Genomic DNA, 22,614 nt, shown 5'->3' with positions numbered 1-22,614 from the left:
CCATCAAATGAGGGTAACAGGCCAGCTCCTCGACAGAAAAAGTGGCATGACGTGTACCAAAGGGTGAGTGTGCTTTTGTCACCTTTGCATGATGTAATAATTGTAATCCTAATCATTTAATTCTATGTCATCATTATTTATAGATATGTATGTAGATAATGTTGCAGGTATTTGAGATTTATGTTTATTTATGTAAAAAAAAAACTTTTTTTTGCACTGGGAGATTCAGAGATTTGAGGCAGTGGGGGTGGGGATGTTGAGTGAATGGATGTTTTTTTGAAGGTGTGAAATGTTCCTCTCTTGTTCTTTTAAAGGAGGATACAAACTTTACTCACTCTTTATCTCTAATTTTACAGTTTGTATCTCCTCTTCAAAGAACATGAATAAAAATAAATGACACACTACAATAAATTAATGTGGCATTCATACTGATAAGTTAGAAATGCATGTATTCTATATTATATGTGTGATAATGTTTACAGATTGAAAGATGTCCGATGCAGTCTCGCGGCCAGACAACCTTGCTCGGAGCGGTCCCAAAGTGCATATGTGGTTTTCACACTCAAAAGGTAACAATGTAAAGATGTAACTTGTATTTTTTTTATATATATATAATTTACTGAACAAATTCTTCTCGTTCAACAATTATTGTAGCCTATGTATTTTTGTGGTTGTCTTAAGCAGGCCACAGCCTCTATTGGACAAGCACCAAGGGTTGTTGAACAACAGTCTGCCGCTACTGGACCAGCACAGGAGGTCATGGCGCAGAGTCAGCGTCAGCTCCCACCCCAGCCTACTTCTAAAATTATACCAAGTTTGTCAAAGGTAATAACATTTTTTTTATATAATTGCAGTTTTAATATACGTTTAGTATAAAGGTTTAAGTTCAGTGGAAATGGCTGGTATGTTTTTACACCTACCTGCCAGCTGTCACACCTTGTACAGGGGCGGCTGTAGTCTGCTTATTGGTCAGTTTCACTGTCTCAGGTTGGTTTAGATCAAGTAAAATGGTGAAAGAACAATGTAACCTATGTGATCTCTCTTTCTTCTCTGGGCTCTGCTCTTGCATTCTCCTCTTCCTCTCTAATTGGGCTTTGCCATTATGGGTTAAAGGACACTCACGTCCTTCATGGCATCTCTCTTGATTTTTCCAACTGGCTACTGAAGCTACGTCTTTCATTCTGTATTTCTCAGGTAACATTCCACTTATGCACAATTAATTATACACGTATTATTAATTAAGTCATCATGAATCTGCTTTGTTGCCATTTCAAGTGTAACCTTCATTACTGTTAATAAACGCTTTCTCTTACAAACTATGTGCAAACTATTTTTGATTTTAAGTCATTTTTAAAAGGTACTTGTTAAATTACTATATACTCACATTCTAGCAATACCTTCCCAAACATTTTTCTATTCTAACTGTGCTTATTTCAATCTGTATAAGTAGTAGAGTGTGGTAATACACAGACAAAAAATAAGTTAAAGAAAGAAAGCAGGTCCTTTAGTTATATAATGAATGATAGGATCAATAGATATTTTCTCATTTTACATTTTATTATATTTTTGGCCAATGTGCTGTTACAATTCAATTTGTCTTTTCATTGAAATTGTTTTGCCCTTTTTTAGTTTACCAAGCCAAGATTTGGTGGGTCCCACATTGCTGCTGCAAAGCCAAATCTGAGTGTGGCTAGGAGACCATCTCAGGCTGTTGACCAACCCAGCGCAGCAGTGTCCAGTGCCCCTACACCAAGCACCACTGTCTCTGTAAGTACTGGCATAATCCACATTGCATTCTAAGACAAATTCCACATCCGTGCACTTTTTAGAAACTTTCATTCTAAGACACATTCCACATCTGTGCACTTTTTAGAAATATATTTTGTATGCAGGAAATCTTATCATAATGAATTAAGAGCAATACTATACAGTTTTCACACAATATGCAGTCAGTGAACACATTTCCACAATGCTTACATCTTCGTAACAGACAAGCTATACCTCCCAACAAAATTATGGATTGTTTTTGTAGTATTTACAAATGTTAACACACACCACCCCACAATAGCAAAAACAATATTCCAAACCTTAGATACAGTATAAAAACCTCGGCTTCTTCAATGATATCAGTTCAAAAACAATATATCTCAGCTGATAATAAACAAACAATTGAATAATTGACACACACCTGATTTATGTTGTGTAAATTGGGCCAACCATAGCTGATTCCAGTCTGGCTTAGACTCAGTGGCAGAGGTTATTTTTTTCTGTTACATTGACACTTATACAGTAAAAGGAGGACTTTGAGGAGTGATGTTTTTGGAAACAGAAAAAGACAAACACTGTAATGTCTGGACGAGGAAGAGTAAGAGCAAGGGGCCCAGGGAGAAGAGCAGGCCCAGTGAGAGATGCAGTGAGAGGTGCAGTGAGAGGTGCAGTGAGAGGTGCAGTGAGATGTGCAGTGAGATGTGCAGTGAGATGTGCAGTGAGATGTGCAGTGAGAGGTGCAGTGAGATGTGCAGTGAGAGGTGCAGTGAGAGGTGCAGTGAGAGGTGCAGTGAGAGGTGCAGTGAGATGTGCAGTGACAGATGCAGTGAGAGGTGCAGTGAGAGATGCAGTGAGAGATGCAGTGAGAGGTGCAGTGAGAGGTGCAGTGAGAGGTGCAGTGAGAGGTGCAGTGAGAGGTGCAGTGAGAGATGCAGTGAGATGTGCAGTGAGAGGTGCAGTCAGAGATGCAGTGAGATGTGCAGTGAGATGTGCAGTGAGAGGAGCAGGGCCAGGGAGAAGAGCAGGCCTAAGGAGAGGGCAAGGTAGAGGTGTAAGAATGTGTGGTGGTGGCATTCCAAGGGCTGCAAGAACAGTAGTCAGTGATGAAATTCGTGCCACTATCATTGACCATGTAATCAACCACGGTCTTTCACTAAGAGAGGCTGGTAAACAGTAAAGGGAAAAAAAACTGATTTGCTTTTTACTGGAATACTGTACATGTGGACATACAGTTCCCAAACAATAAATTTAGTGTAAAAATGGTGGATTGCATGTTTTGTATGCAAATACCTGTAAAACTGAAACACAAAAGTCTATGAAGTTTTTGTAATACAATAGCCAGTATTTTGAAACCTGTTGTACTTTGATTGACTGCATGTACCTTGTGAAGTGAAAACAAGTGTTATTCTTTGGTTGGGAGTTCCACGCTGCCTCAGCAGAGTGGGACTTTATAGTAAAGGAGTATTGCAGCTGCCAGTCTCTGCTTTAACCGAGGAGTTTAAGTGTGCCAAGGTCAGACTGGAAATGACTTTAGCAGAGTCACGTGACAAATGCGTAAGGGAGACTGCCCCAAGGGTAAAAACTGGTAGAAAGTGGTCAGCAAAGAAATCTGTTGTAGAGGCAAAGGCTGACCTTCAAATTGGGGATATCGTGGGACAGGTACAGCATGGAAGAGGGGGTTTTGGGCTCAGTTTAGTTCCTCCTAAATGGCACAAGGCAGGCCCAGCCCAAAGGAGGAAGCTGGTAGTCAACGAGTTGCGAAAGCAGGAGGAGAGGATGAGATGTATAAAGGCCATTTCCCAGGCCAAGCAGGGAGAGTGGATGAGATGGGAGAGTGTGGAACAACGCAAAATGGGCTGGCAAGACTTTTGGTCAATGGAAGAGATTTGGTCAATGGAAGAGAGTAGGATCAGTTTCCTTATTAGGTCAACATATGATGTTCTCCCATCACCGCAGAACCTAAACCTCTGGGTAGGAGAGGATCCATCTTGTCCTTTGTGTTCATCACCTGCCACATTAAGGCACATTTTGACAGGATGTAAGGTGGCTCTTAGCCAGGGTCGGTTTACTTGGCGCCATGACCAAGTATTGCGATGTTTGGCTTTAGCATTGGAAGGCAAGCGTAGTATGACCAATAAATTGCCGCCTGTTCTAGCAAAACATTACACGCAGAAGACAATATTCCTCCGCCCAGGCGAGCAACCACCAAGAAAAGGTGCTAACACCAATTCTCGCCCAGGACAACTGGAAGCTGCTAGGGATTGGAAGATGCTGGTTGATCTTGATCAACGGCTTATTTTTCCACCTGAGATTGCCACCACTAACCTACGGCCAGATATTGTTTTGTGGTCTGGATCAGCACGCATTGTTCAACTGATAGAGTTAACAGTGCCATGGGAGGATGCGGTAGATGAGGCATATGAGAGGAAGAAACTGCGGTATGCTCATATGGCCACTGAAGCAGAACAGCGAGGATGGAGAGTCCAGGTTTATCCAGTGGAAGTGGGTTGTCGTGGTTTTGTGGCACACTCTACAACCCGGTTCCTCAGAGACGTCGGATTCAGTGGCCAAGAGTTGCGTCGTACAGTAAAGAACTTATCTGAAGCAGCAGAAAGGAGCAGCAACTGGCTGTGGTTGAGACGGAAAGATTCTAGCTGGCTGTGTACAGGCTGCCATGCTACGGTTTCGTAGAATTCTTGAAAACTTGAAAGGTCTGTTGGTTTATTTGTATAGGTTGTATAGTATTTACAGTCATTACGTTCCTGTGTATATTGCGTGAATGACGGGTGGTTGGGCAGATATTGTGTTTTGCGGTAGGTGGTATGCCATACGGAACCGTTGCCACTGAAACTGCATATTAACGCACCAGTGGGGCTCGACAGCCTTAGTCAAACGGGTTGGCGCGTATGGTTGGGTTGCGGAGAGATTGTGAGATTGTGGTTAGGTCTCAGCAGCAACTGTTGGTTTATTTGTATAGGTTGTATAGTATTTACAGTCATTACGTTCCTGTATATATTGCGTGAATGACGGGTGGTTGGGCAGATATTGTGTTTTGTGGTAGGTGGTATGCCATACGGAACCGTTGCCACTGAAACTGCATATTAACGCACCAGTGGGGCTCGACAGCCTTAGTCAAACGGGTTGGCGTGTATGGTTGGGTTGCGGTGAGATTGTGGTTAGGTCTCAGCAGCAACTGTTGGTTTATTTGTATAGGTTGTATAGTATTTACAGTCATTACGTTCCTGTGTATATTGCGTGAATGACGGGTGGTTGGGCAGATATTGTGTTTTGTGGTAGGTGGTATGCCATACGGAACCGTTGCCACTGAAACTGCATATTAACGCACCAGTGGGGCTCGACAGCCTTAGTCAAACGGGTTGGCGCGTATGGTTGGGTTGCGGAGAGATTGTGAGATTGTGGTTAGGTCTCAGCAGCAAGAGGGAAGTAGAGGTCAGTAAGCTGGGCTGAGTTGAGTGGGGGACGGAGGGGGGTGACTCTGGGATGCCAGAGTCACTGTCGAGCCCTCTTGAGGTGTCGTGGGCTAGTTGACGAAACACTGAGGACGGAAGGTGCCCACTTGAAGACCCTAGAGATGTTCCCTACTCCGCTCAATCCAGAGGGTTGTTATGGGGGACCGCACTGTGGTTGCAGCCGTTGTGTGTGCTGACGCGCAATACACTGTATTAACACCAGACAGAAGATTCACGTCACTAGATGGAAAGAAGCGTAAATGGATGGAGAAGCATAGGTTACTGTAAAGCTACGTCTTAGTTGGTGATTATCTTGGCGAAAGCCGAGTACAAATCAGCATGAAGTTTTAACATCTACTCTCGTGTAACGGAAATCATGAAGATCTGGATACGTCCAGTGACTGCGGTGAATAGTGCTGCTGGCAACAAGGGAAAGACCTTGTGACAGCCTGGAGAGACAGCTGACAGGAGGAAAGAGACCCCAATGGGGCTGGTAAGGGTTAGCTACCCTTGTCGGCAGTATCCAGCTCTGTGTTTACAGGATGCTGGAGACACCCGCCCAAGGCTTCTGAAAAATTAAAGAGGAAAATACCCCTAGAGTCTGCGAGAGCAGGGGCGGAAGATGACTCAATGGTGGACAACATGGTTAACGACTTTGGAATGGAAACGGATATGAGTATAGAGAGTACTTCACAAAAGACTAGTTCAGGTTCTGCAGTTAGCAAAGCCATTGAACTCCAAGCTTGTGTCTGTGGCTGGAGCAAGGCGACAACGGTCAGGGGTTTGAAGATTCATCAAGGGAAAATGAAATGCTTGAGGGAGAAGGGACAAGGGCCTCGCATTGATCAGTACTTCTTACGAAGTCAGTCAAGTCAGTCGAATGAAATCCAGCGACAGGAAGCAAACCACAGTTCGCAGGATATCAGCACCCCTGTCATAGAGGAGAGGAGGGTTTGCACAGTTAGTGATGAACACATTGATTCTTGTGAACCCGGTCAGACTAACCAGCATAAGAGAGAAAAGAACCTCAACGGGCATAGGCCTGGAGTTAGATGGCCAAGAGCTTGTGAGAAAACTGCATGGGACACGGTAAACACAGATCTATGCTTTGCATTAGAAAGATTAACTGGTACAGTTGAAAAGAAGCTGGATAAATTTGGGGACATCATTTACGCATATGGAAGTGAGAGGTTTGGTGTGGAAAAAAGGAAGGAAAAAGTACAAACTACTCCTGGATTGTCTAGACGGCAGCAGAAAATTGAAGGGTTAGTTAGAGAAAGGAGACAGCTGAGGAAGCAATGGAAAAGAGCGGAACAAAGTCAGAAGGAGGGACTCAATCTCTTACAAAGGGCCATAAAAGATAAGCTTGCAACATTACGCAGAGCTGAGCGCCTACGGAAACGCTACAAAAAGAAGGAGCGTGCGAGGGCTAATTTCTATAAAGATCCATTCAAATTCGCAAAGAAGTTATTCACCAGTGAGAAGAATGGCACTTTAAAAGCATCTAGGGTTGAGCTAGAGAGATATTTGGAGGAAACACATACAGATGCAAAAAGGCATAAGCCTATGTCTATTCCGTCAGACATCCCACCTGTCAATCCACCAGAATACCAAATGGAGGTCTGTGCACCTAAGTGGAAAGAGATAGAGCAGGTTGTGAGAAAGGCAAGGGCTTCATCATCTCCAGGGCCTAATGGAGTTCCGTACAGAGTGTACAAGAGTGCTTCAGGAGTTCTACGAATTCTGTGGAAATTGATAAAAGTGGCTTGGGAAAAGCAGGTTGTACCTAGAGCATGGCGCAGAGCAGGGGGAGTCTTTATACCCATAGAAAAAGATGCTACAAGCATCAGTCAGTTTCGCCCTATTTCACTATTAAACGTCGAAGGAAAGATTTTCTTCAGCATTATTGCTCAGAGATTGTCAACCTACCTATTAAAGAATGGCTTCATTGACACTTCAGTTCAAAAAGCGGGCATTCCAGGATTCTCAGGATGCTTAGAACACATCAGTGTTATCTGGCAACGAATTCAATCAGCTAAAAAGGAGAGGAAGGAGCTCCACGTGACATTCCTGGATTTGGCTAATGCATATGGTTCAGTGCCACATGAGCTTCTTTGGGCATCATTTGATTTTTTCAGGGTACCGATGTCGATAACAAATTTAGTGAAAGCCTATTTTGGAGATTTGCAATTTAGTTTCTCAACTCCAGAATTCAGCACTACATGGCAATGCTTAGAGGTTGGAATAATGGCAGGATGCACCATTTCTCCACTGGCTTTTACCATGGCAATGGAAGTAATCATTAGGGCATCAAAATGGGTAGTAGGAGGAGAGCGCTTGGCTTCTGGGATGCGACTACCACCAATCAGAGCATACATGGATGACATGACAACCATGACTACAACGGTAGCCTGCACTAATCGGTTATTGGGGAAGTTAACAGATAATATTGAATGGGCACGAATGCAATTTAAGCCCTCTAAATCAAGGAGCATCTCCATAATTAAAGGCAAGGTAGTAGATAAAACATTCTTCATTAATGGTGAGGCAATACCAACAGTTTCTCAGAAGCCAGTGAAGAGTCTAGGGAGATGGTACGATGGGGATCTAAAGGACACAGTTCGAGTGGGAGAAGTTAGACGACAAGCAGTGGAAGGGTTGAAGAGCATAAACAGCTGTGCTCTACCAGGCAAACTGAAACTCTGGTGCTTTCAGTTTGGTCTACTGCCAAGGTTGCTGTGGCCACTGACTGTGTATGAGGTTTCTTTGACAACAGTGGATAAGCTGGAAGCGTTAATAAGTTCATACATCAGGAAATGGTTGGGAGTTCCACGCTGCCTCAGCAGAGTGGGACTTTATAGTAAAGGAGTATTGCAGCTGCCAGTCTCTGCTTTAACCGAGGAGTTTAAGTGTGCCAAGGTCAGACTGGAAATGACTTTAGCAGAGTCACGTGACAAATGCGTAAGGGAGACAGCCCCTGTGGTAAAAACTGGTAGAAAGTGGTCAGCAAAGAAATCTGTGGTAGAGGCAAAGGCTGACATTCAAATTGGGGATATCGTGGGACAGGTACAGCATGGAAGAGGGGGTTTTGGGCTCAGTTTAGTTCCTCCTAAATGGCACAAGGCAGGCCCAGCCCAAAGGAGGAAGCTGGTAGTCAACGAGGTGCGAAAGCAGGAGGAGAGGATGAGATGTATAAAGGCCATTTCCCAGGCCAAGCAGGGAGAGTGGATGAGATGGGAGAGTGTGGAACAACGCAAAATGGGCTGGCAAGACTTTTGGTCAATGGAAGAGAGTAGGATCAGTTTCCTTATTAGGTCAACATATGATGTTCTCCCATCACCGCAGAACCTAAACCTCTGGGTAGGAGAGGATCCATCTTGTCCTTTGTGTTCATCACCTGCCACATTAAGGCACATTTTGACAGGATGTAAGGTGGCTCTTAGCCAGGGTCGGTTTACTTGGCGCCATGACCAAGTATTGCGATGTTTGGCTTTAGCATTGGAAGGCAAGCGTAGTATGACCAATAAATTGCCGCCTGTTCTAGCAAAACATTACACGCAGAAGACAATATTCCTCCGCCCAGGCGAGCAACCACCAAGAAAAGGTGCTAACACCAATTCTCGCCCAGGACAACTGGAAGCTGCTAGGGACTGGAAGATGCTGGTTGATCTTGATCAACGGCTTATTTTTCCACCTGAGATTGCCACCACTAACCTACGGCCAGATATTGTTTTGTGGTCTGGATCAGCACGCATTGTTCAACTGATAGAGTTAACAGTGCCATGGGAGGATGCGGTAGATGAGGCATATGAGAGGAAGAAACTGCGGTATGCTCATCTGGCCACTGAAGCAGAACAGCGAGGATGGAGAGTCCAGGTTTATCCAGTGGAAGTGGGTTGTCGTGGTTTTGTGGCACACTCTACAACCCGGTTCCTCAGAGACGTCAGATTCAGTGGCCAAGAGTTGCGTCGTACAGTAAAGAACTTATCTGAAGCAGCAGAAAGGAGCAGCAACTGGCTGTGGTTGAGACGGAAAGATTATAGCTGGCTGTGTACAGGCCGCCATGCTACGGTTTCGTAGAATTCTTGAAAACTTGAAAGGTCTGTTGGTTTATTTGTATAGGTTGTATAGTATTTACAGTCATTACGTTCCTGTGTATATTGCGTGAATGACGGGTGGTTGGGCAGATATTGTGTTTTGCGGTAGGTGGTATGCCATACGGAACCGTTGCCACTGAAACTGCATATTAACGCACCAGTGGGGCTCGACAGCCTTAGTCAAACGGGTTGGCGCGTATGGTTGGGTTGCGGAGAGATTGTGAGATTGTGGTTAGGTCTCAGCAGCAACTGTTGGTTTATTTGTATAGGTTGTATAGTATTTATAGCCATTACGTTCCTGTATATATTGCGTGAATGACGGGTGGTTGGGCAGATATTGTGTTTTGTGGTAGGTGGTATGCCATACGCAACCGTTGCCACTGAAACTGCATATTAACGCACCAGTGGGGCTCGACAGCCTTAGTCAAACGGGTTGGCGCGTATGGTTGGGTTGCGGTGAGATTGTGGTTAGGTCTCAGCAGCAACTGTTGGTTTATTTGTATAGGTTGTATAGTATTTACAGTCATTACGTTCCTGTGTATATTGCGTGAATGACGGGTGGTTGGGCAGATATTGTGTTTTGTGGTAGGTGGTATGCCATACGGAACCGTTGCCACTGAAACTGCATATTAACGCACCAGTGGGGCTCGACAGCCTTAGTCAAACGGGTTGGCGCGTATAGTTGGGTTGCGGAGAGATTGTGAGATTGTGGTTAGGTCTCAGCAGCAAGAGGGAAGTAGAGGTCAGTAAGCTGGGCTGAGTTGAGTGGGGGACGGAGGGGGGTGACTCTGGGACGCCAGAGTCACTGTCGAGCCCTCATGAGGTGTCGTGGGCTAGTCGACGAAACACTGAGGACGGAAGGTGCCCACTTGAAGACCCTAGAGATGTTCCCTACTCCGCTCAATCCAGAGGGTTGTTATGGGGGACCGCACTGTGGTTGCAGCCGTTGTGTGTGCTGACGCGCAATACACTGTATTAACACCAGACAGAAGATTCACGTCACTAGATGGAAAGAAGCGTAAATGGATGGAGAAGCATAGGTTACTGTAAAGCTACGTCTTAGTTGGTGATTATCTTGGCGAAAGCCGAGTACAAATCAGCATGAAGTTTTAACATCTACTCTCGTGTAACGGAAATCATGACAGAATAATTTCATTCTGAGTCAGATTTCCAGTGTTTTGGTAAAGTTAGTGTGTGCAGAGATGTGTTCTATTTTGAAATGAAGAGTTAGTATATATTTACAGTTTTTTTCAATTGTTTACACGCAATTTTGAAAACCGGGTTCTTTTTTTCAAAATGTAATCACAATTATCCAAACACCACACTCAATTGGCATAATTCCTAGATTGTTTGGAAAATGACACACTTCTGTCAAAACATACACACTTCAGTCAAAAGATATACACATATTTGTGAAAATGCTATTAGTTTTCATTTAACCAACACAGTCCTCAATGATCAGACACTATTGTAACCAGTTTCACACTGTTGTGATAAATAAAAAACACATTTGTAAAAATACTATTTTTAGGAAATAGCATGTGCTAGATTTTTGGCCAGACATTGTTATGTAAGGGATAATTTAGATGAAAAAAAAAATTGTGACACACAAACAACATTCTTCATGATTAGTTTGAGATATAGGGAGAATGTACACAAATAGGCCTACTATAAACTTACCAAGCACTGCACAACACTGATTTCTGCAGACTCATATTTCAAGTATTTATTTACAGTATTTCTTACCATAATCAGTTACAGTAATCAACCAACAATGAAATCAATGAAAAAAATAAAATCTGTAGACAAATTAAAATTACTGCATGAAGTACATACAGTTTGACTCTGAAGAAAAACTGCTGTAAAAGCAACAAGAATACTGTAACTATTCAGTTACAGTATCAACCAGAGATTTGGTTGAACTCTTTGTCCAGCTTCCATCGGTGTCAGTCCATGGTCCCTCTACCTCCTTCACCTCTTCCTCTACCTCCTTCTCCTCTTCCTCTACCTCCTTCTCTTCATCTACCTCCTTCACCTCTTCCTCTACCTCCTTCTCCTCTTCCTCTACCTCCTTCATCTCCTCTTTGAGCCCCCCCTCTTATTCTCACTCTTCTTCTTCTTCTTCTTCTTCTTCTAGCTCCTTCCATTTTTGTTGAAGACAGGTGAACTCACCTGCTGCCTTTTATAGCACTCCTGAGTGATGCGTTTTCAAATTAGCACATGTGTGCTTCCACGCCTGATGGATGTGCATATCCAATTCATTCATTAGTGTGGTCAATGGCAATCCGGGGCTTTGTAATGACAAGGAAGTAACCTCACAATCCTTATCTGTGTCTAAGGTGTGAAAATGTGTGTAGAGTTTTACAAATCACCGTGTGTAATGTTTTGCTATAAGGGTAAGGCAGACATTGTGTGTAATGTTGTGCAAATCTGCGGAGGGGTTTTGCTCATTGGAGTAGAATTTTGCAAATTGTGTGGAAATTTTTATTTTAGTGTGTAAACAATCATAAAAATCTGTAACAAAATGTGTTCTTGAGAAGAAAATTATCCATTTGGCCAATTGTGTTTTGTTGGTGTGAGTCTGTGTTAAGAGTTTAGGAAAAAGTATCTGAAGTATGGGTAAGCGCTTGTTAGCGATTGAAAAAAACTGTAAATACTTTTGAAAACAGATTCAAATAAGCGGCGATCCTAAATTGCAATATTATTTCCCACTATTACTGTTTTTGACTGTATTTTAATCATATTTCAAAAACAAAAAGAATCTTACTGAACATAGACCTTTAAACAGTATTGTATAATTCCATCTAGGATTAGTTAAAATTATTGGACAGTTATGACTGTTTCTTTCTCTTGTTATATATGCAACATATATTATATTTCATTGCATGTTGTCTCGGTAAGTAATTTCAAATTTTATTGGTCCAAAATAATTGAATTTGCATATTAACTGTCACAACTCAGTAGTCACACAAATTAGTGCTAGCAGCTGACACAATTCTGAAAACTATTGGAACAAATGTATACATTTTATTCTATAACCTTAAGTACATTTTTGACATCCAATATTTTCTATTTTATATGAGGGTAGTCTTGGATAGATAAAGCGGTAATTAAATAAATGACCTGCTAGACTAAATGTTTTGTCTTTTTCATTCACAGACTTCCTATTGGACAGTTATGACTGTTTCTTTCTCTTGTTATATATGCAACATATATTATATTTCATTGCATGTTGTCTCGGTAAGTAATTTCAAATTTTATTGGTCTAGAATAATTGAATTTGCATATTAACTGTCACAACTCAGTAGAGTCACACAAATTAGTGCTAGCAGCTGACACAATTCTGAAAACTATTGGAACAAATGTATACATTTTATTCTATAACCTTAAGTACGTATTTGACATCCAATATTTTCTATTTTATATGAGGGTAGCCTTGGATAGATAAAGCGGTAATTAAATAAATGACCTGCTAGACTAAATGTTTTGTCTTTTTCATTCACAGACTACTCCTTCGGGGGCATTACTGCAAGATGCATCTCTAGTTCGACTGCATCGTTTGTGGTCGGACACTTTGCCACCAGAGGATCACAGGTGGATTGCCAGCAGGCTTTTTAAAATGGGGCCCAAGGGAAAACCAGAGCTTCGAGACAACCTACAGCTCTGGTATTACCCACCACAGCCAGCACTTATTTACAACCAGGCTCCAGCTCCAGACAGATTTTTTGTCATGCTCTGTTGCTGTGGATGCTGTACAAGCTTTGGAAGATCAAGGCTCTCTGTCCCAATTCTGCCTGCGGGCAGCATCAGCTGACTGGAGGCGGTCTGCACAAAAGGGCACGGCAGGTTCTGGACATCGATAGGATGTACAACATGGTCACAGAAACCCTCATCTGTACCAAGTGTAAAGCCTCGCATGTGTCCTGGAGTCAGACTGTCCTGCAACAGCTGGATCTGGGCAATCGCTCTGAATTTCGGGTCATCCTCACGCGGAAGTAAGGGCACTTTAATTCCACATCCAGTTGATAGCCCATCATCACATATGTTTGCAAATACTTTACAAATCAATTGTGTAAAATATATGAATGTGTGGATTTAGCTTTTCCTAAGGTATGCCTGTGATATGAGAGTCATTCGGCTCCTGCGTGAGCGTGGCCTAGGCAACAGTCCCGTGTCATCAAACAGCTGCGTGAGAACCACAGTGAGGAGTGGCTCCAGCGTATGGCCCGGTACACCACCCAATGTGTGGACTTCCTCAAACGACCCGGGGTGTTGCAAATACAATTCCAGGAACCCCCAGAGCCTACAGTGGTCCCAAGCTGCAAGTGGCTGCTCACCGTGTACAGCCAAGACATCCTGACAAGGCTGGATGAAATCCATGCAAGGATAACATCTACGTATGGTTCAGTCTTGAAGATGGATTCCACTAAAAAGGTTAGCAGGGGATTTTTGTTAATTTATGGTGTTTACTGTTATATCATTATCAGAGCATGAGTATCATATTCTACATGGTGTGATGTTTCATTGCATTGCATGCTTCCTGTCATCTACTGCAGATCACTAAGAAGCTGGCTGGGACGGCAAGGGGAACGGGACTCTGGCTTACCTCTGTTGGCAATGAGTTTGGTCAGGTGCTCATGAGTGTGCTGACAGCACAGGAAGGAGCAGGACTGGACATGATGGTCGATGGTCTGGTGAAAAGGTACCAGCAGGCTAGTGTGGATCCACCTGCTGTTTTGTACATGGACTGTGGCTGCTGCACTGATGTGGGTGAGACCAAGCTGAAAACCAGATTCAGAGGGTGGCCTGATCTCATGATTCGCTTGGACATCTGGCATTTTATGCGCAGGATTGCCATGGGGTGTACAACTGATGCCCATCAGCTGTATCCCATCTTCATGTCACGGCTGTCAGCGTGCATTTTTGAGTGGGATGCGGCTGATGTTTCTATGCTTCGCAAAGCAAAGAGAGAGCTGTTGATATCCCAGGGTTGGCCTGCGCTGACAGATGAAGATGTCAACAAGCATCTTACCAGGAATGAGCTGGCACTCCATTGCCGGAGGAGGACCTGTGGAGAGGAGACTACCATCCTTCTCCTTGAGCGGCTGCTTACAGAGCTCCTGAGCAGCAAGGGCAAAGACTCCCTGGGTGTTCCTCTCCTGGACCGAGAAAGGATGGAGCACATCTGGAATGTCCAGAAGAAGCATGTGAAATGCATTCAAGACCCCCCTGGTGTTGTGCTCTATACAGAGACAGGGAGCCTAAACAAGGGAGGTGTGCTTCTGAAGACCTACAGATGTGCCAGAGGCTCCACTTCTCTCGAGCTCTTTCATTTACACCTGAACCGTTTCATCCCAGGTATTGTCTTTGTCACACACACTGTGCAGGTGTAAAGAAAGAGCATTAAGTGTTTTTGTGTGTTCCTTTAACACCTCCTAAACACTGTTGTGTCTATTTACAGGGACCAGTGCAAACAGTCTGAACTTTCAGATTTATCTGCTGGAGGGTCTACACCGGTGGAACCAGGACCGGGAGGCTGCTTCCCTGTCATCGGAGCCATCAGCTTTGCGCAGCTACACAGGAGAACTTGTTACCTGTGTAAACGGCAATTATGAAAAGCTGTTTGGCAGGAAAGTGGTCCCCACGTTTTGTCCCCCTGCATGTTACACCTGTGAGAATTGTTTTATATATTTTTTATTTTATCAACTTGCAATTTCTGTGTAACCTCCGTCTATATGTCAGATTTAACCCTATAGAGTCGATTGTATCATAATTGATATGCAAGTTTCTAAAGGACTCTAAATGATCAACATGATCAAAAATTTTTAGGAAACATGCCCTCTGTCGTCTGATTGATTATAGTCTTTTAGTATAATTGTAAAAGTGTCCACCTTCAGCTCGTGCTTCACGTTTCTTTTCATTGTAAAACCCTTACTGATTTTATAAAGTAATTGTAAGAATAACTTTTATATTGTTAGTAATATTTAATGACTAGTTACTAGACTGAAGCAGCTTGGGTTCACTTGATTAGAAAATCATGTTACATGTAAATATCAAAATGATCATCAGACTTTTCTCTCAATCATCATTGTATTGCATTTCATTTCATGTTTTGCCCCCATAATTAAACGTGTTTGGCCTCTTAATAAAACTGTTTTGTTTTTTTTCTCCTTGATGATGAGCTCTATATTCTCACACTATATGAGCTACTACAAAAGCCTAATGTATCAAATATGATACACAACATTCTATTTAATTTCCGTTTGTTTATTGTTTTTATTTCAGGTGAGCTCATTGGAGTGCAGTATCTGTTCCAGCAGACTGGTCAGGCACTGCAGGACATGAATCCTGACTCTGAGCAGACAGCAGAGCTCATTGAGGACCTCAGTGTGGAGGAGCGAGATGAAGATGAGGGCTTCTGTGACATCAGCGAGGATCACACAATAGCAGATCCGGAGGCTGTTCTGTCACCACCCTCTTCCACACTGACACTGGGTTCTTCCACCCTGGTCACCAGCAGTGCCACACCTGTACTGGGCTCCACATCCCCTTCACTGGTCCCTGACCCCAAACTTGTCCTCACACAGTCTCCTTCATCACCTGGACCCTCAGGGACTGCTGTCACACCTGTTCCCTCTGAAACATCTGTTTCAACTCTCCCCTCAGAGCCAGAGGATGCTGGTCAGGATGATGATGAAGAAGAGACGGTAAATACTACTCCTTTGTATGTCTTTCAAATTAACTAGAATAATTATGATGAATTAACATCCAGTGCTTTAAATCCAGACTTTCCACATATTTTACATTTAAAAGTACAGCCTAAATTCATTTGTAAGCTGCAAATACACATCAAGTCAAGTCATCTTTATTTATTTGGTGCTTTGTAAAATGTCAAGAATGGCGCTCTCTCTGCTTTGTACTATACAGTGCTTTACGGTGATAAACAGGAAAATAACACAATCAGTTATGGAATTATGCATTAGACAGATGAGATGTAATAATTGTATTGCATGTTTGTGTTTTTTAATAGGCTGTTGACTACCAAAATATCCCGGGTTATCAACATGTGGACCAGCTGGCAGAATATCTGGTGGATCTCCGGGACCACACAGCCCTCAGCCTGACCAACCAGGAAGCCAACACCATAATTGCTCTTTGGCAGAACCTGGATGACCGGGACAAGGAACGGCTGGTGTATGACAGTCGATGCCGAAAGAGACTGCTGAGTGGACGCTTCAAGGTCCCGAAGAAGCCCACTCACCCTGGTGTACAGAGCACCACCAGATGTGTGCTGGGTGCAAGCAGCGCACCTGCTCAGTGGCCTGACTGTTGCCGTCTGCTGGAGACCATCTTCATCAGACTTTGCACTGTCCACCCAAGCCCCAAAAGAAAAGGCAAGGGAGCCCTGTCAAGATTGTCTCTGATCCTGCAAGACTATCGCAGGATAAGGCAGCTTGTACTGGGCAACAGCTTGGTGATGGGAGGAACATCCATGCAGCTGGTGGAGGTTAACCAGAACACCCTGATTCTCCACACACAGGACAGCACAGCCTGACCTTCCAAAGGTGGTATGGCATCCACAAGACATCCACAAGACAAGCCGGTGTGTGAAAAAATGCTCTGGAGTGGGGGCCTTGTATCGATACGTTTTTATTTATTAATTACCCATATGACAAACCCACAACCTTTGAATATCTCCATTCACAATCTAGAAGTCCAATGCGCTATCCATTGCGCCACAGAGCCACAAAAGACAAGCTTTAAGCTTTCACATCAGAGAAGGTTAAATGACTACTCTTAGAAGCCACAGATTAGGCACTGCTGGGATTCGAACCCAGGATCTACTGTTTACTAGACAGGCGCTTTGACCAACTAAGCCACAGCTCCAGTTACTGTCACTTGTTCAATGCTTTTGTATACAAAGTCTAAAAGAAGAGAATAGCTGATTACATCATGAATAGGTCCCTTTGAAGTTACAGGATTATTTCCAAAACCTGAAAGGTGTGCAGGCTTCTGTTGAGGGACAAGGGAATATCTCAAGCCATTTATTTCTGGATCGAAACTCTCAGTACTCGTGTCTCAAATGTTTCGGGAACCTCCAGTTACGATACATCTAAATGCTGTTTCAGCTTGGAGAAATGGAAAGCGTGTTTTTTTTTCTTCTTTTTTTCTAGGTAGGTGGCCAACAATAGGTTGTTGCAGCTTTTGGCCTAGGCCAGTGGATTTCAACCTATTCTTATTTAAATAGGTGACTTAAGTTAATTAGTAGAGTACTCTGTGATCTGAGTTGGGTGTGTCCAATAAGGGAAATAAGCAGAACGTGAAGGGTATGCTTCTGAAGTAGTTTGTGGATTCAAGTTTTAAGCATATGTCTGACTCACAGAGACATCAGAGCAAAAGAGGCCACTGACTATTCTGGTGGGACTCACAACCAGGGAATTTCTCCATTCGCATCCTAGAAGTCCAAAGTTCTATCCATTGTACCATAAAATGACACACTTCAGGGAAGTGTTGCATGCACAGCACTTCTTAGTTTTTCCAGTTTTGTGCAGGTAAACACAGTTCGTCATGCAAAGACTTTCATATGTGAAAAGGTTAAGCACTCCCATATCCTGTGCCAAAGGCACTGCTGGGATTTGAACCCAGGATCTCCTGTTTACAAGACAGGCGCTTTGACCAGCTAAGCCACAGAGCCAGATACCGTGAATTTTGTTGGTAAAACAAGTCTAAAAGAGGTACCACATCAGGAAAACAGCTGATCACGTCATGAACGAGGTCCCTTAGAGGTAAGAGGATTGTTTCCAAAACATCTGAGCAATAGAGGGTATGCACGACTCTGGTGGGACTCAAACCCACAACCTTTGAATATCTCCATTCACAATCTAGAAGTCCAATGCGCTATCCATTGCGCCACAGAGCCACAAAAGACGAACTTTAAGACGCTATTGCATCCACATCACTTCTTAGATTTCCTCATTTTGTGCAGATGCACACTGTTCAGCATGCAAAGATTTACATATGTAAAAGATTAAGTGAGTGGTGCCCACATCCTGTGGCATAGGCACTGCTGGGATTCGAACCCAGAATCTCCTGTTTACAAGACAGGCGCTTTGACCAACTAAGCCACAGCGCCACTTGCTGAACTCTCTACAATGTGTTGGCATAAAAAGTCTAAAAGAGGTAGCAGGTCAGGAAAATAGCTGATTACATCATGAAAGAGGTTAGGGGATTATTTCCAAAACCCGAGGGGCATGCAGGGCTCTGTTGAAGAAAGAGGGAATATCTGAAACTCTCAATACTTGTGTCTGAAATGTTTTTGGAACCTCCAGTTACAATACATCTAAATTCTGTCTCAGCTGGGAGAAATGGAAAGCAATCTCTGCTATGCTTTCAGCTGATCTGAAAGACAAAATCCAGAAAGATTTTCATGAATTATATATTCATATTTGTAAAGACTGTTTTGAATACATCCAGAGGCTGGATCTCAACAATAGGAAGTAGCAGATTCTGGCCTAAGCCAGTGGTTTTCAAACCATTCTGGAAACCTCCCAGACGCTATACATTTTTGTTATCTTCCTTATTTCAACAGAGTTAATTGAGCTACTTAGTAGAGTACTCAATGATCTGACGTGGGTGTGTCCAATAAGGGAGATGAGCAGAATGTGAAGGGTAGGCTTCTGAAGTAGTTTGTGGACCCCAGTTTTAAACATATGTCTGACTCACAGAGACATCAGAGCAAAAGAGGCCACTGACTATTCTGGTGGGACTCACAACCAGGGAATTTCTCCATTCGCATCCTAGAAGTCCAAAGTTCTATCCATTGTACCATAAAATGACACACTTCAGGGAAGTGTTGCATGCGCAGCACTTCTTAGTTTTTCCAGTTTTGTGCAGGTAAACACAGTTCGTCATGCAAAGACTTTCATATGTGAAAAGGTTAAGCACTCCCATATCCTGTGCCAAAGGCACTGCTGGGATTTGAACCCAGGATCTCCTGTTTACAAGACAGGCGCTTTGACCAGCTAAGCCACAGCGCCAGGTACTGTGAGATTTGTTGGTAAAACAAGTCTAAAAGAGGTACCACATCAGGAAAACAGCTGATCACGTCATGAACGAGGTCCCTTAGAGGTAAGAGGATTGTTTCCAAAACACGAGGGCCTTTCACGCCTCAAGGGAATGTCTGAACTCATTTAATTTTGGCTCTACACTCTCGATAGTAATGCCTAAAATGTTTCCTGAGCCTTCTTCTGATATGAAAGGGCAAAATCCAGAAAGATATCCATGTATTATTCTTCATATATGTAAAGACTTTGTTTGTACAAATATCCATAGGCTTGACCATATCAATCGGTAGTAGCAGATTTCAGGCCTAAGCCAGGAGCTTGCAAACCATTCTTGAAGCGCATCTGCACCACATATATATATATTTTTTATTATCTCTCTCATTTAATACAGGTGAATCAAATAATTGATTGATAAGTAACGTACTGGACGATCTGACTTGGGTGTGCTCAATAAGGAAAAGAAGAAAAATGTGCTGCGTAGGCTTCTGAAAAAGTTGGAAAACCCCAGCTTTAAGCAAATGTCAGTCTGGTAAAGACGTCTGTGCAAAGGGACACCATTCGTGACTCTGGTGGGATCCAAAAAACGGCACACTTTTTAAAACCTTCATTTGCAACCGAGAAGTCCAGATTGTCTTTCACATCAGAGATGATTGAATGACTACTGTTAGAAGCCACAGATAAGACACTGCTGGGATTGGAACCCAGGATCTCCTGTTTACTAGACAGGCGCTTTAACCAACTAAGCCACAGCGCCAGTTACTGTCACTGGTTCGATGCTTTTGTATACAAAGTCTAAAAGAGGTAGCATGTCAGGAGAATAGCTGATTACATCATGAATAGGTCCCTTTGAAGTTACAGGATTATTTCCAAAACCTGAAAGGTGTGCAGGCTTCTGTTGAGGGACAAGGGAATATCTCAAGCCATTTATTTCTGGATCGAAACTCTCAGTACTCGTGTCTCAAATGTTTCGGGAACCTCCAGTTACGATACATCTAAATGCTGTTTCAGCTTGGAGAAATGGAAAGCGTGTTTTTTTTCTTCTTTTTTTCTAGGTAGGTGGCCAACAATAGGTTGTTGCAGATTTTGGCCTAGGCCAGTGGATTTCAACCTATTCTTATTTAAATAGGTGACTTAAGTTAATTAGTAGAGTACTCTGTGATCCGAGTTGGGTGTGTCCAATAAGGGAAATAAGCAGAACGTGAAGGGTATGCTTCTGAAGTAGTTTGTGGATTCAAGTTTTAAGCATATGCCTGTCCAACACAAAGACATCTGAGCAATAGAGGATATGCACGACTCTGGTGGGACTCGAACCCACAACCTTTGAATACCTCCATTCACAATCTAGAAGTCCAATGCGCTATCCATTGCGCCACAGAGCCACAAAAGACAAGCTTTAAGACGCTATTGGATGCACATCACTTCTTAGATTTCCTCATTTTGTGCAGATGCACACTGTTCAGCATGCAAAGATTTACATATGTAAAAGATTAAGTGAGCGGGGCCCACATCCTGTGGCATAGGCACTGCTGGGATTCGAATCCATGATCTCCTGTTTACTAGACAGGCGCTTTGACCAACTAAGCAACAGCGCCAGTTACTGTCGCTGGTTCGATGCTTTTGTATACAAAGTCTAAAAGAGGTAGCATGTCAGGAGAATAGCTGATTACATCATGAATAGGTCCCTTTGAAGTTACAGGATTATTTCCAAAACCTGAAAGGTGTGCAGGCTTCTGTTGAGGGATAAGGGTGTTTTGAACTTTTTCTTTGTAGAAAAGTTAGAAGCTCAGACCAGGAGACGGTGGAAGTTTTCCAAGCAGAAGTTCTTTATTGCTTGTCGGTAGCTGCAGTCATTCCAACATCGTCTAAATTAAAGTAACTTTACATGGTATATTATAGGCATTTTAAGAGGAGGGACTTCTGGAGGTGGAGACAAATTCAAACAAAGCATGCAAATGTAGTACTAACACACCCTACTCTGAGGGCATTACCAATCCAATGGAATCAGGATAACTATTCAAATGCTGATAGTGGCCAGGAACTCTGGTTCCAAGAGCCATCCCAGAGCCATTAAAGAAAGTCTCAGTGATCAGACTCATTTAACTTACAATGGAGAAAACAGGATTTGCCAGATTCTCTTGCTGGAAACTGTTTCACAGCTGATATCATTTACCATCCTAACCTGAAATGCTAACTTCAACAAACAGAACTTTCTCAGTTTATATATGATAGTATTAGAAGTTAGATTAAACCTTTTAATAAACTTGTATTCCTTCAAGGGACAAGGGAATATCTCAAGCCATTTATTTCTGGATCGAAACTCTCAGTACTCGTGTCTCAAATGTTTCGGGAACCTCTAGTTACGATACATCTAAATGCTGTTTCAGCTTGGAGAAATGGAAAGCGTGTTTTTTTTTTTTCCTTTTTTTTCTAGGTAGGTGGCCAACAGTAGGTTGTTGCAGATTTTGGCCTAGGCCAGTGGATTTCAACCTATTCTTATTTAAATAGGTGACTTAAGTTAATTAGTAGAGTACTCTGTGATCTGAGTTGGGTGTGTCCAATAAGGGAAATAAGCAGAACGTGAAGGGTATGCTTCTGAAGTAGTTTGTGGATTCAAGTTTTAAGCATATGCTTGTCCAACACAAAGACATCTGAGCAAAAGAGGGTATGCACGACTCTGGTGGGACTCGAACCCACAACCTTTGAATACCTCTATTCACAATCTAGAAGTCCAATGCGCTATCCATTGCGCCACAGAGCCACAAAAGACAAGCTTTAAGACGCTATTGCATGCACATCACTTCTTAGATTTCCACATTTTGTGCAGATGCACACTGTTCAGCATGCAAAGATTTACATATGTAAAAGATTAAGTGAGCGGTGCCCACATCCTGTGGCATAGGCACTGCTGGGATTCGAATCCATGATCTCCTGTTTACTAGACAGTTGTTACAATGTTTTGTTAAGGCTTAAATCATTCTTTCATTCTAATGGAATGTCTTTTTAATGCTAATGTAATGTAATGTTTTACATGACATTCCTTGAATTTTGTGTCATGACACTCCACCCCATGCCCCCAAACCCATGACATTTCATTCCAAGAAATTTCCAAGAATCCTTGCCATGAAATTCTACTACATCTTCTTCCGGTAAACATCACAACATGTTATTTCGTGAAATTCAGTTGAATCCGATTCAATCAACATGTCCATTTTTTCT

At 42.9% G+C, this 22,614-nt stretch overlaps 9 non-coding genes across 9 annotated transcripts; all 9 read right to left on the bottom strand.

Annotated features, from left to right (window-relative positions):
* Nucleotides 1-17,147: 17,147 nt before the first annotated feature.
* trnat-agu (transfer RNA threonine (anticodon AGU)) lies at nucleotides 17,148-17,221 on the bottom strand. Its single transcript has one exon. It is a non-coding gene; the product is annotated as a tRNA-Thr (tRNA).
* A 734-nt stretch (nucleotides 17,222-17,955) lies between these two features.
* trnat-ugu (transfer RNA threonine (anticodon UGU)) lies at nucleotides 17,956-18,029 on the bottom strand. The gene has a single exon. It is a non-coding gene; the product is annotated as a tRNA-Thr (tRNA).
* A 136-nt stretch (nucleotides 18,030-18,165) lies between these two features.
* trnar-ucu (transfer RNA arginine (anticodon UCU)) lies at nucleotides 18,166-18,254 on the bottom strand. Its single transcript is given in 2 exon segments — nucleotides 18,166-18,201; nucleotides 18,218-18,254. It is a non-coding gene; the product is annotated as a tRNA-Arg (tRNA).
* Nucleotides 18,255-18,393: 139 nt separating this feature from the next.
* Nucleotides 18,394-18,467, bottom strand: trnat-ugu (transfer RNA threonine (anticodon UGU)). The gene has a single exon. It is a non-coding gene; the product is annotated as a tRNA-Thr (tRNA).
* Nucleotides 18,468-19,297: 830 nt separating this feature from the next.
* Nucleotides 19,298-19,371, bottom strand: trnat-ugu (transfer RNA threonine (anticodon UGU)). The gene has a single exon. It is a non-coding gene; the product is annotated as a tRNA-Thr (tRNA).
* Nucleotides 19,372-20,078: 707 nt separating this feature from the next.
* trnat-agu (transfer RNA threonine (anticodon AGU)) lies at nucleotides 20,079-20,152 on the bottom strand. The gene has a single exon. It is a non-coding gene; the product is annotated as a tRNA-Thr (tRNA).
* Nucleotides 20,153-20,688: 536 nt separating this feature from the next.
* On the bottom strand, nucleotides 20,689-20,777 carry trnar-ucu (transfer RNA arginine (anticodon UCU)). Its single transcript is given in 2 exon segments — nucleotides 20,689-20,724; nucleotides 20,741-20,777. It is a non-coding gene; the product is annotated as a tRNA-Arg (tRNA).
* Nucleotides 20,778-20,916: 139 nt separating this feature from the next.
* Nucleotides 20,917-20,990, bottom strand: trnat-agu (transfer RNA threonine (anticodon AGU)). Its single transcript has one exon. It is a non-coding gene; the product is annotated as a tRNA-Thr (tRNA).
* Nucleotides 20,991-22,067: 1,077 nt separating this feature from the next.
* On the bottom strand, nucleotides 22,068-22,156 carry trnar-ucu (transfer RNA arginine (anticodon UCU)). The gene is given in 2 exon segments: nucleotides 22,068-22,103; nucleotides 22,120-22,156. It is a non-coding gene; the product is annotated as a tRNA-Arg (tRNA).
* Between the last annotated feature and the right edge of the window lie 458 nt (nucleotides 22,157-22,614).

This window comes from Siphateles boraxobius, unplaced genomic scaffold (assembly GCF_051911475.1).
Source record: "Siphateles boraxobius isolate OS27281-9 unplaced genomic scaffold, OSU_SipBor_1 23, whole genome shotgun sequence".
Taxonomy (NCBI): Eukaryota; Metazoa; Chordata; class Actinopteri; order Cypriniformes; family Leuciscidae; genus Siphateles; species Siphateles boraxobius.
This window is presented reverse-complemented; position numbering and strand designations above follow the sequence as displayed.